Raw genomic sequence first — 13,805 nt, 5'->3', positions numbered from 1 at the left:
AAATATTTTTTCTGTAGTCTGAGGGTTTTCTGATAAAAAAGTTATCATTCTGTGTAATTTGTGTGTTGCACAACAAAGCAGTGACCCTTTTAGTACATATTCTCTTTACTTTACAGAAATGTATCAGTTTCTTTTTCTTCCTTGTTATCTTTCTTTCCTTCTAAATGCGCTAAATCCTCAGATTGCTGAATACTTGTATCCAGAATTCTAAAGATGTTAGGGGCATTGTCTTGTTTCATAGGGATTGACTGATCTTTACAGACAATAAACACATCCTTTCCTAAATGTGTTCTATTTGCTCTTTGCCTAACATTATTTATCTCACCATTCCAGTCATTAATAAATCTAACAACATTTCTCCAAGCCGTGCCAATTGCACAAGTGTAATCATCATCAGTAAGTCTAATTTTCTACTAATAATGATAAACAAATCATCCAACTTTTGAGATGAGGAACACAGATCACCATTGTTATCAGGTGTTACCTTTAAATATACATAGCATTTATTAGACTGTACAAAATATTTGTACTTTAGCAAATCATTAACGGCATACTCATTTAAGGAGTCCATATTCAGCTGCAAATGAATAAAAAACTCTAAAAGAATAGAATAATCAAAATCAGTTATCACAGGATTAAACAAGGACTTAAATCAATTCCTATGGGAAAAATCACCCAAACAACATACATCTAAATACTAAATTAAGTACAGTAAATTTGTTGCTTGGACTGTACAACTACTGAAAGTCACATAAAAGCTAGAATTCCTTTACTTTGGTCACTATCACTCACAGTTGCAGCTCTGTTTAACAGTAAAGATCAATAAATCTCAAACCAAGACAGGATTGTTTAGATAAGCTCTAGATTGTCCTCTCTACAGTCTGTGTAAATTTATAGCTGACTAGGTCCTTTAGGATGGCTAGAGTTTGCCTGTCTAAAACCTACCCCTTTCTTAGGGTTACCATAATTCTTTGTATGTAAAAGAGGACGAAAAAATATGTGCTGCTACCAACTCTTAAGTTGAAGAGCAAAAAAAAAAAAAGTCCATGTTTGGGGATTTCTGATTGGCCCGTATGCCGGTATACGAGCCAATCAAAACCTCGAACAGCTCTGTTTAACTGTAAAGATCAATAAATCTCAAACGAAGACAGGATTGTTTAGATAAGCTCTAGATTGTCCTCTCTGCAGTCTGTGTAAATTTATAGCTGACTAGGTCCCTTAGGATGGCTAGAGTTTACCTGTCTAAAACCTACCCCTTTCTTAGGGTTACCATAATTCTTTGTATGTAAAAGAGGACAAAAAAATATGTGCTGCTACCAACTCTTAAGGTGAAGAGCAAAAAAAAAGGTCCATGTTTGGGGATTTTTGATTGGCCCGTATGTCGGTGTATGAGCCAATCAAAACCCCGAACAGCGGACCCTCTTCTGTTCAATGCGGAACATCAAGCACTTCCACATTGAACAGAGCTCCATTTTTTGATTGGCTTGTATACTGGTATACCAGCCAATCAAAACCTTGCACAGCGGACCCTCTTCTGTTCAATGCGGAACATCAAGCTGTTCCGCATTGAACAGAGCTCCACTTTTTGATTGGCTCATATACCAGTATACGAGCCAATCAAGAACGTGCACAGCGGACCCTCTTCTGTTCAATGCAAGACATCAAGCTGTTCCTCATTGAACAGAGTTCTGCTTTTTGATTGGCTCATATACCGGTATACGAGCCAATCAAAAACGTGCACAGCGAACCCTCTTCTGTTCAATGTGGAATATCAAGCTGTCCCACATTGGACAGAGCTCCGCTTTTTGATTGGCTTGTATACCGGTATAAGAGCCAATCAAAAACGCGCACAGCGGACCCTCTTTTGTTCAATGCGGAACATCAAGCAGTTCCGCATTAAACAGAGCTCCGTTTTTTGATTGGCTTGTATACCGCTATATGAGCCAATCAAAAACGCGCACAGCGGACCCTCTTCTATTCAATGTGGAACATCAAGCTGTCCCCCATTGGACAGAGCTCCGCTTTTTGATTGGCTTGTATACCGGTATAAGAGCCAATCAAAAACGTGCACAGTGGAACCTCTTCTCTTCAATGCAGAACATCAAGCAGTTCCACATTGAACAGAGCTCCATTTTTTGATTGGCTTGTATACCGGTATTTGAGCCAATCAAAAAAAAAAAAAAACAAAGCGGAGAAAAAACTCCGAAATAGGGATGTCTGCTTTTTGAAAATTCTGCGATTAACCCAGACAAATCACAGAATTTTCAAAAACCGCCTGGACAGGAGCCAAAAAAGAGGACGTGTCCGGGGAAACCCAGACGTATGGTAACCTTACCCCTTTCTAACAACAAACAGTGAAAATTAAAGGTAGAACAACAAAATATAAATCAAAATAAATTTTCTTGTCTACTAGCTATCCCTTCCTTCCTTCCTGCAAACAGTGAAAAATAGTGGTAAAAATAAAATACAAATTCAAATACAACTACCCTTACCAGGCAACTCCACAGTCTTTCACAAACCAACACAGGATTGTTTAGTTAAACTTTGGATTGTCCTCTCTGCATCTGTGTGAATTTATAGTTGACTAGGCCCCTTGGGATGGCTAGAGTTTAATTGTCTAAAACCTATCCCTTTCTAACAACATACAGTGAAAATTAAAGGTAAAACAACAAAAGATCAAGCAGTTCCACATTGAACAGAGCTCCGTTTTTTGATTCGCTTGTATACCGCTATATGAGCCAATCAAAAAAAAAAAAAAAACAAAGCGGAGAACAAACTCTGAAATAGGGATGTCTGCTTTTTGAAAATTCTGCGATTAACCTGGACAAATCACAGAATTTTCAAACACCGCCTGGACAGGAGCCCAACAAAGAGGACATGTCCGTGGAAACCCAGATGTATGGTAACCTTACCCCTTTCTAACAACAAACAGTGAAAATTAAAGGTAGAACAACAAAATATAAATCAAGATAAATGTTCTTGTCTACTAGCTATCCCTTCCTTCCTTCCTTCCTGCAAACAGTGAAAAACAGTGGTAAAAATAAAATACAAATTCAAATACAACTACCCTTACCAGGCAACTCCACAATCTTTCACAAACCAACACAGGATTGTTTAGTTAAGCTTTGGATTGTCCTCTCTGCATCTGTGTGAATTTATAGTTGACTAGGCCCCTTGGGATAGCTACAGTTTACTTGTCTAAAACCTATCCCTTTCTAACAACTAACAGTGAAAATTAAAGGTAAAACAACAAAATATGAATAAAATCTAAATCTTCTTGTCTACAAGCCATCCCTTCCTTCATACAAATAGTGAAGAAACAGTGGTAAAAATATAAATTCAAATAAAACATCTCTTACCAAGTTACTGCTCAGTTGATCTCAAACCAATACAGGATTGTTTAGATAAACTCTGGATTATTCTCTCTGTAGTCTGTGTGAATTTATAGCTGACCTGGTCCCTTAGGATGGCTGGAGTTTGCCTGTCTAAAACCTATCCCTTTCTAACAACTAACAGTGAAAAGTAAAGGTAAAACAACAAAATATAAGTCAAAGTAAATCTTGTCTACAAGTTATCCCTTCCTTCCTACAAACAGTGAAAAACAGTCTGACAGATTCAATAAACCCTACATGATCCGCTTAGACTGTGTGTGCGTCGTAGTGAGACACTCACATGGTAGTGCACTGTTTTGTATTCAGTAAGTGGCTCTACACTGTGTATAAAGCCAGGCAACCACTGTAAACACTGTGGCATACTAATTACAACATAAGCAGCTGAAATGTATACTAATCAACCAATCCGAGCTGGAGAAGCTATTCAACAAGCTATAAAGCAAACATGTAGACTCAGTGCTGGTTTTCCCTGTGAATTCCAAAGCCTTCTGGAATACAGCCACATAAAGCATTCTACACAGAAAGAATGTTAGGGGCTGCTGTTGCTTTCATTCATGTGTATGTGCAACAGGCTGAAGTCTGTGCTGCTGCTGCAACTAATAGACCAAGGCCAAGAAGGAGAATGATTGTCAGACCCCAGTTAGCTTATCACAGTCTACATGAGGTGGAAATTGCAGAGTGCTACAGAGTGGATAGAGACACACTGCAGGAACTCTGAAACCTCTATCATCCTCAACTCAGACCCAGGGCAAACTGAGGGGAACCAATACCAGCAGAGACAAAGGTATATGCACTTATAATTTTAACTACAGGAACCTTTCAGAGACCAAGGGGGACTTGCTGGTTGTGTAACAGGCATCAGCATCCAGGATCCTCCATCAGTTCCTGAATGCTATGATCCAACATGCCAGTGACCACATATATTTTCCCTGTACTCCTGAGGACAGGGTCACAAATATGCAGAAGTTCTACCCTGTAGCACACTACCCTGAAGTACTAGGTGCCATAGATTGTACACATATATAAATCAGGGTACAACCTGGGGAACAGGTAAGGGTCTACATAAATAGAATGAGCTTCCGCTCCATTAACTGCCAAATCATGTGTAATGCTAAGGGAATCATCTTGAATGTGTGTGTTGGTGCACCTTCCAACTATATCAGATTTTCACTAGGATTGATATCCCACAAGGTCATTTACTGGAGGATGCAGTTTATGCACTGGAACCGTGGCTGATGATGTCCATCAGAAATGCACATGCACCCACTGAAGAAGGCCATAATGAGGCACACACTCAAACCAGAAATATCATAGAACACGTGTTTGGGCTGCTGAAATCACATTTCCACTGCCTAGTTACATCTGGGGGAGCCCTGCAGTATAATCCACATATGTGTACTGAAATCTTCACCATCTGTGCCATGCTTCACAACATAATCCTGAGAAAACAGCTTAAGAAGGATCAACAAGTGGAAGGGGCACACATTCCACCACCAATGGCAAGGTCGCCACAGCCAGACATAGGTGAGGAGTCAGAGGGGGAACCAGCAGCTACTGTGGGTGTAGGTAGATGTAGTTGTGCTCAATATACCTTTGCATTGGCTAACAGGCAATGCACAGCACACTCACTCACCACCTAAGGGGCTAAAACCTTCATCCTATGCATATACATACAGCATAGTAACACTGATGCCAGGCAATGCTCACAACCTTTACCTACCCATGTAATGGCTGTGTACTGCTAGCATCAGACAGAATCAGCCCTGAACTAAAACTGTAGCAACTGCTGAATTTACAAGGTAAGTGTTGAATCTGGAGTGTTAAAACAGAATCGTGTAATAATACAAATGAATGGCATACCCTTGCACATTGTTACTTGGTACTATAAGTACATAAAAGCTGGATGATTTGTACAGCAATGATGAAAACATGTGACAGCAGAGACTTATGTGAATACATGTGTCCTCTATCAAGTAATAGGCCTCAGGTATCAAAGATTCACAAATTCACACCTCTAAAAAGTATTGATGGTCACCAAATGTCCTCAATTTGTCCTCATACTTTTGTAATGGAAAATTAAAGACAGAAGTTAGAAAATAATGAGACACATTTCAGTTTCAGACTTCATAGTCCCCAGAAGATTCTTAAAAATACTGATTCAAAAACTGTTTTGATTCTATCAACTAACTTTGTAATACCAAAATATGTGAAAAGTACAATTAGCAAGACAACATCACAAACACGGATATACAGAGCACTAAGTCAGCTATGCACCCTGAGCATCAGACACAAAGCTTAAGTATCCCTGTATCCCTGAATCTAAAAGATAGAAAACAAGGATATGCCACAGTTATCATCACTTGCAGAGGGTGTTGTGTGTGTTGGGGTGGGGGAAGGAAGCCTAGGCTGACGCTATAGGTATGTGAGTAAGAAACAGAAACAGGCAGACATTTGGATAACGTAACAAATGACCACTGAGACAGAATGAGCATGTCAATTTAATTTTTGCAAGCAAGTTTCTGCTAATTGTTGATTTCATTGTGTTTTACTATTGATTTTTGATTTACCCCTATTTCTACAAAATATTAATAATTTATTTTTGCTTTCCAACCATTTTGAGCAACAGCAGTCTTGTGGCATGCTGTTTCTATAATTTCCTGCCATTTGCATCATCTCCACATTTTTTTAAGTGACAGCAAAACAGTAGATGTTAAGTTGTCAAACTTGCCTTCATTCTTGCTGGATGGGTTCGGAGCCGATCCTCGGCTCCGACTCGGCACTTGCTAAGCTCGAGAACTCATTTTACCAGCTCGAGACAACCCTATATCCCATGGTGCAAGGCGTGACTACCTCAGATCTATTTTGCCGCTTCGCGAAGTGGTCTCCTTTTTTAACAGCTCAGGTAAAGCTTCAATTTCTAAAGATTAGTCAGGGTTTTTTCTCCCTTACCTCCTATTTTTTCATTTATTGAGTATTTTTTATACTAATATATAATCTCCTACCCTATATTCCCTCCCTTTACGTTAGGATTTATTCCTCTCTTCAGGCCTTAAGCCTCCCTCTCAGTTAATTCCTGTCAGGTTGTGTGTTGTCTGTTTTTTGGGGGGGTTAACTGTGTGACTGTTGTGTGTTTGTGTATTTTTTGGACATTATTATGTCTAAGGAAGTGAAGGTCTCAGGCTTCAAGAAGTGTGACTCGTGCTGTCAGAAAATGTCTCTGACAGACGGTCACACTTCTTGTGTGTACTGCCTGCGGCCTTTACACCTGCATGACTCCTGTGCCATTTGTCACTCCTTTAGCCAGAGAGTCCTGCAGGAACGAAGAAATAAATTGGTTCTTCGTGGCTTGTTAAAGCCAGAGGGTTCTCTGACCAAGGCTGGGTCGGTTAAACCCTCTAAGCCATCTAAAGCCCAGGCTGTAGTTTCCAAGCCTTCGGCTGTGGCTCCGACTCCTTCGGAGTCGAGATCGGCTCCGCGGAGCCGATCTTTCCACTTTGGAAGTTGTTGTGTCGGCGCCGTCTGGCTCCGACACACAGATACCCAGTACTTTGTCGGCTCTGGCCGGAGCCGACGTGTCTTTATCCAGTATTGGAGCCGATAAGTCTTCGGCTCCATCTGGAACCGAGGGGTCGTCGGCTCCGATGGCTCCATCCAGGAAGAGATCTCGGTCTCCTTCCCTGGAGTCAATTTGTTTGGCTCCAGGATCTCCTCTTTTGTCGGAGCGGAGCCATCGGAGCTGATCTTCAAGATCTTCCAGGCTGTCAGACCACGATTTAGAGAGGGTGGTAAGCAGACTGTTTAAGTCACAGGCACTAGCCCAAATGCTCCATAGCCCGTCTCAATAGACGTCTGCTATTTCTCATCCCCCTGAACTTCCTCCTCCAACTCTCCTTCAGAGTTTGGAGCCAGAGCTTCTCGGAACGGGGACCGTGGGTGCGCCGGAGCTGATACTTCCCCTTTCGGCTCCAACATCTTCGGCTCCGATCTCCTCCATGAGACCTTCCTTGGAGGGATCCGGTCGTCGAGTCTCCCTTGTCGGCTCCGAGGGGGCGAGTGGCATCGGACCCTTGTCTGACCCTGCTCTCCCTCTTGGAGCTTCGACATTGGTGAGCTCGGCACCGACATCGGCTTCGGAGCCTTCTCTTTCGGTGGGGATCGGGGATTCCTGTTTCTTCAGAGCGGGATTCTTCTGGCCTCCCTGGGAAAGGAGCCTTCGAGGTGATGAGGAGTGTCCTAGCCCCTGAGCTAGGTCAACAGTCTATTCCTTTAGCTCCTCCATCTTCTGTGCCTGTTGATGTCTCTTGCCAGTCTCTTGCTCCCGGACCCAGAGATCCATCGCCCCAGGTTTCTCCATTGGGAATAACTTCCTCTTCCGAGGTTTCTCCTGATCCTGCAGCAGGACCCCTGTGTAAGAGGACGTGTAAGAGGAAGCACACAGACTCCCCTGAGTCTACTACATCAGATATCGACTTAGACGAGTCAGAGGGTTCCCCACGGTCCCCCTCTGAGGATGTCTCCTTTTCAGACATCCTGGAACTCCTTAAGCAGAGGGGGAACTGTCCTTCCATTGACCCCTCCGAGGATGAGTCGGTATACCTGGAGGCTTTTGGGTCTTGACCCTCCACCTCCTGGGTGTCTCCGCCTTTCGACCCACTCATGCAAGTAGTGGCTCGGAAGGCGTGGGCAGCCCCAGATTCTGTGGAACCAGTTCCTAGGAGGCCCTCCAAATTTATTACAGCCCCTGCAGACAAACAGTTTCTTTCTAAGGGTGTCCCTGTTGATGCTATGATGGTGGCAGCGGCCACCAAGAAGGAACTTGCTGATCCTTCTGTGCCTGTCCATCCTCCTAATAAGGATTCTAGGACCATGGATAGGTACGGCAAGTGGATGTTTTCTTCAGCGACCTTTGCTATGCGTTCGCTGAACTACCTTTGTCACTTTACCAGACTTCAGAGAGACATTCTCAAGGAACTAGGTGAAGTGGTTCAGGATCCTTCGGCGACTGGGGCTCAGGAAAAGATTGCCTCACAGCTAGGAATCCTCAGTTCTTTGACTAACTCCTCCATGCGGCTCATTTCTTATGCAGCCGATGGGGCGAGTAGGGCCGTAGGCACAGGAGTGGCACTTAGGCGTCAGGCCTGGATGCGGCTTTGTAATTTTGCAGACCCCTTTAAGGTGTTTTTCACCAATACCCCCTTTGATGGTTCAGCTTTGATCGGGCCTCAGGTGAAGGATATTTTGACCAGGTGTGAACAAGACGGCAAGACCCTTTCTGCCGTAGGAGTCCATTTCTCCACCCCTTCAAGACCCTATCCAAAGGGTCAGAAGGGAGGGAAAATGTGGTTCCGTAAATCTCAAGGAGTCACGCCGGACACACGTGGTCAGTTTATCCCCAGAGGCAGAGGGGGTAATAATAATAGACGCCGCCCTAGGGGCAGAGGGGGTCCGCAGAATCAGGGTAGCAGGGAGACTCTCCCTGATAAACCCTTCCAGCATCCCTGAGGTGTTGCCCGACTGCCCACCCTTGGAGGCAGTCGGGGGAAGATTGTCACTGTACCTAATAGCCTGGCGTTCCCTCTCTCAAGACAAATGGGTACAGTTGACCATATCCGAGGGCTACAATATCCCCTTCAAGAGGTATCCCGTTCCTCATCAATCCCTTCCAGACGTCTCACCCGGTCTAAGGGAATTGGCAAAGCAGGAGGTATCAAAGCTCCTAGCAAAAAGAGCCATCCGAATAGTGCCAGCAGACCAAGTAGGATCCGGCATCTACTCAAGATTCTTTTTGGTCCTCAAAAGGACGGGAGATTGGAGACCAATTTTAGACCTCAGCAAACTAAACAAGTTTGTCAAGAAGGCAAGGTTCCGGATGGTCATGCTTCAGTCCATTCTACCCTTTTTGGGCAAGGACAACTGGATGTGCTCAATAGACCTTCAGGATGCGTACTATCATATAAAGATTCACAGGCACTCCAGAAGGTTTCTCCGCTTTCGGCTGGGGTCCAGTCATTTTCAATTCAGAGCCCTGCCCTTTGGCCTCACTACAGCTCCCAGAGTGTTTACCAAATGTATGGCAGTGGTTACGGCTCAAATGAGACGTCAAGGATTCCAGGTGTTTCCGTATCTCGATGACTGGCTCCTCTCCGCCACCACCAGGCATCAACTCCTCAAGGCCAGAGACTACACTCTGCAAATCTGCAAACAATTGGGGATTTCAATAAACTTCAAAAAATCTTCTCTGTCGCCTTGCCAATCTATTACCTTTATAGGCGCAGAATTAAACACTGTCAGTATGTCAGCCAGACTCACAAAACAAAGAATTCTGGACATTCAGAAGTATGTTCAGATCATATTACTCAGCAAGAAGATCAGAGCCAAATTTGTCCTGAAGGTTCTGGGTCTTATGGCTGCGGCCATTGTTCTACTGCCATTAGCCCGCTTCCACATGCGTCTTCTGCAGTGGATGTTGTTCGCTCAGTGGTCATTCCAGCAGCTCCCCATGAGTCACGAGATTTTAGTCACGCAGTTGTGCAAGACTCATCTAACCTGGTGGATGTCTTCTCCTCTGCTCCATCAGGGCCGACTGTTTGTTCCCCCAGTTCCGGTTGCCACAGTCACTATGGATGCCTCTCTGATCGGGTGAGGGGGGCATTATCAGGGCAGGATGGTCCATGGGACTTGGCAACCCATAGAATACCATCTGCATATAAATGTCCTAGAGATGAGAGCAGTGCTTTTAACGTTGCAAGCCCTCAGCGACTTTCTTCCCTTAGGGACTATTGCAGTTCAGACGGACAACATGTCTGTAGTCTGGTATATCAACAAGCAGGGCGGGACCAGGTCCTACCCACTGTGTCGAGAAGCTCTCAGACTTTGGCAATGGGCGATCTCCTCTCATTGGTTTCTGATAGCAACGCATATCCCTGGGAGATCCAACCTCTTAGCGGACAGACTGAGCAGAGCTATTCTCATGCCACACGAGTGGTCTCTCAAGCAATCGGTAGTGGACGAGATTTTTCAGAAGTGGGGCTTCCCTTCCTGCAACCTTTTTGCTACACCCCAAAACAGCAAATGCCTGGACTTCTTCACCCTCTTTCCTCTACCAGGCCATTCCCCGAGAGACTCTCTAACCCAGGATTGGCCCCGGGGACTTCTGTATGCCTTTCCTCCATTTCCACTGATACCACAAGTTATTCAGAAAGCTACCGTATTGAGAGCCAAGTTGATCCTCATTGCCCCCTACTGGCCTCGACAAATTTGGTTTCCATCCCTGCATCGTCATCTCCTGGTGCAGCCTTGGCATCTGGACCCAGTTCCAGACCTTCTGACCCACCAGTCAGGTCAACCGCACCGGGCTGTTTGTTCTCTCAACCTCACTGCTTGGTTGCTCCACTTCCTTCCTTAGCCAGGCTTTCTATGATTTCTAACCCCGTTAGGGATATCATAGTAGCTTCTCTAAAGTCCTCCACCAGAAAGATTTATGCTAGTAAGTGGAAACGTTTTTCTTTCTGGGCGAAGTCTAAACACTTAGATCCCTTTACTGCTCCAGTGCATTCAGTTTTGGACTTCTTAGCAGAGATTTTTCAAGCAGGGTCTTCTTCTTCTACAGTTAAAGTCCAATTGGCAGCAATCTCTAATTTTCATGTTGGTTTAGTGGATCAAAACATAATGTCCCACAAGCTTTGCAAAGCATTTCTCAGAGGTATATTTCTCCTGAAGCCTCCAATCAGAGATCCTCCTCCGCAATGGGATTTGAACTTAATGCTGGCATCCTTGATTCTACCCCCCTTTGAACCGGCTGCTACATGCTCTTTAAAGTTTCTTTCCTGGAAAACAATTTTCTTGGTGGCTGTTACTTCAGCTAGAAGGGTTTCTGAACTTCAGGCCCTCTGTGTCCGTTCCCCTTACTTGGTTTTTCACAAAGATAGGGTATCTTTAAGACCTAATCCATCTTTTTTGCCCAAAGTTGCTTCCCAGACGAATCTGAATCAATCTATTGATTTGCCAGTTTTTTCCCTAATTATTCAGACAAAGCTGAACAAAAACTTCATTGCTTAGATGTCCATCGTCAACTCAGATATTATTTGGACAGAACTAAACAATTCAGAAAATCTGATCAACTATTCCTTTCTTATGCAGAGAATAGAAAAGGTCTCCCAGTCTCTAAAGTGACCTTATCCAGATGGCTGTCTGCTATCATTTCTTATGTTTATCATCTTAGAGGCAAGCAACTGTCCTCAAAACCAAAAGCACATTCTACCAGGAGCCTATCCACATCCACAGCTTTTCAGGATAGGCTACCTATTGACACCATTTGTGCAGCAGCCACTTGGGCCACTCCTCACACCTTTGTCTCTCATTACAAATTGGACTTGGCCTCCAGGGACAGGGCTAGGTTTGGTTCCACAGTTCTCAAGAGTCTGTTCCATTGAGCCACCCAGGATAGAGGTGCTAGGGACGCGGTCCCATCCAGCAAGAATGAAGGCGAGTTTGACAACTTAACATTTAGAAGTTATGTACATACCATAACGTTCCATGTTAGTTGTCTTCTCTCGCCTTCTTTCTTGCATCCCTCCCTCATTCCCCCTGGCCTGGACTGATCTTGAGGTTGTACCTTCCTTTTGTTGGGGGTGTTGTCACTCTTTCCAAGAGTTCACAGTAGGAAGAGTCATTTTTGTTAGTGGCCATCGGCCTATTTTCTCCTACATTTAGTATCTTCTTCCTTTGGAAGAAATGCTTTTTGGCAGTGTTTTCTTTTAGCTACCAAACGAGATCTGAGGTAGTCACGCCTTGCACCATGGGATATAGGGTTGCCTCGAGCTGGTAAAATGAGTTCTCGAGCTTAGCAAGTGCCGAGTCGGAGCCGAGGATCGGCTCCGAACCCATCCAGCAAGAAAGAAGGCAAGAGAAGACAACTAACATGGAACGTTATGGTAGGTACATAACTTCTAATTTGCAAACCTGTGTCTATAATACTGGCACAATAAAAGAGTGTACTGAAAACTGACTGCATTCTACAGTCCCTCCAGTGATTTTTTTTTTTAGTGGGGGTGGCAGGGCCTACTGTATATTTTGGGAAAGTAAGTATCACATGCATTATGCAGATAACTGCAGCATTTTATGAGCTTAGTATGATCTTCTCTAATTTAGCTGAAACTATTTAGCAATCCTCTATTCTTTTAACCAGATTAGTAAATTCTTTGAGCCACACCCTGTCTTTGTGCATATTTCCAATCCTACTGTTAAACTACTCGTATATTGAGCTGTTAATTTGCAACTGACACTACTCAGCCAAACACAGTTCTTTAGTTTCACATTACAGCTTTTGACATGGTCTCTACACAACTAAGAAAGAAATGTGTGCAGTTTGCACGAAACACCAGTTAGGAGGGTTTACACCCTTCTGTAAAGTAAGGATTGCAGCATCCAGTATGAAGTTGTACTAACTACACTTGTCAAGCCAGACAGTAAGCGCACAGGACTGAACTGCTACTGTCAATGTCATGAGTACAGACTGACAATTTTGCCTCCATAATTTTCCTGTCAACCTTATTAGAAGTCACTGTACCAGGCCGTGCTGTGTGGCCCTTGGGGATATTGCACATCTTACTGCAAGTTATCCTAAATATTGTAGCCAGAGATCCAAGACTTCATAGCACTGTCCTCGTTGTGGAAAATGTGTGTGGGTCCTACAAATTACTTAAGAATACCAAAAATACACGTATCACATCACACAGACCCCTTTGCAATCAACTTTGACAGCTTCATAATGTAATGCTGTCTCACACTGTGCATCATTAGTACATGGTCACACAACTTACAATGAGTCCTGGGCACAAAGGTTGATAGCAACCTGACTTTTGACCACCCTGTTGCTTCTGTTGTATGGAAAGCCTTGTACATGGCCCACATCATAAGTCAGGATATTTCATCCAGGAAGAAGGAGGTCATAACATCCCTGTATTCTTCCCTCTTAAGGGTCATTATTGAGTACAACACCCCATTTGGCATGTACCTCTCAAAGCAAATGCAGCAGCTGTAGAGACCACAGATGTTCCAAACCAGGAGAATCCAGGGCCTCAAACATCTACCATACACATACAGGGTAAAATCCGTATCCCTCTAATCAGATTAATACAGACTCCTCAGAGTTAAACCCTGTCTGGCATACAAGGTGATTACGGACGACGCCTTGATGGGACTGCTGCATATTCGCAAGTCAAACTCCACTCCAGTAACACCCACATGCGGCCTCAACCTGGTCTGTGACATCAATAAGACTTGTTGGCGGGACAGACTTGTGTCCCACAGATGCCCTCATTTATGGAATATACTCCCTCTCCATATCAAGCAGAGTACCTCTTTACACCTTTTTAAGTGTAAACGGGATAACTGGATGAGAAACAGAAATAT

This window comes from Protopterus annectens, chromosome 2.part1, assembly GCF_019279795.1.
Source record: "Protopterus annectens isolate FY-2018-M chromosome 2.part1, PAN1.0, whole genome shotgun sequence".
NCBI classification, from domain to species: domain Eukaryota; kingdom Metazoa; phylum Chordata; order Ceratodontiformes; family Protopteridae; genus Protopterus; species Protopterus annectens.
Note: the sequence above shows the minus strand (reverse complement) of the source record.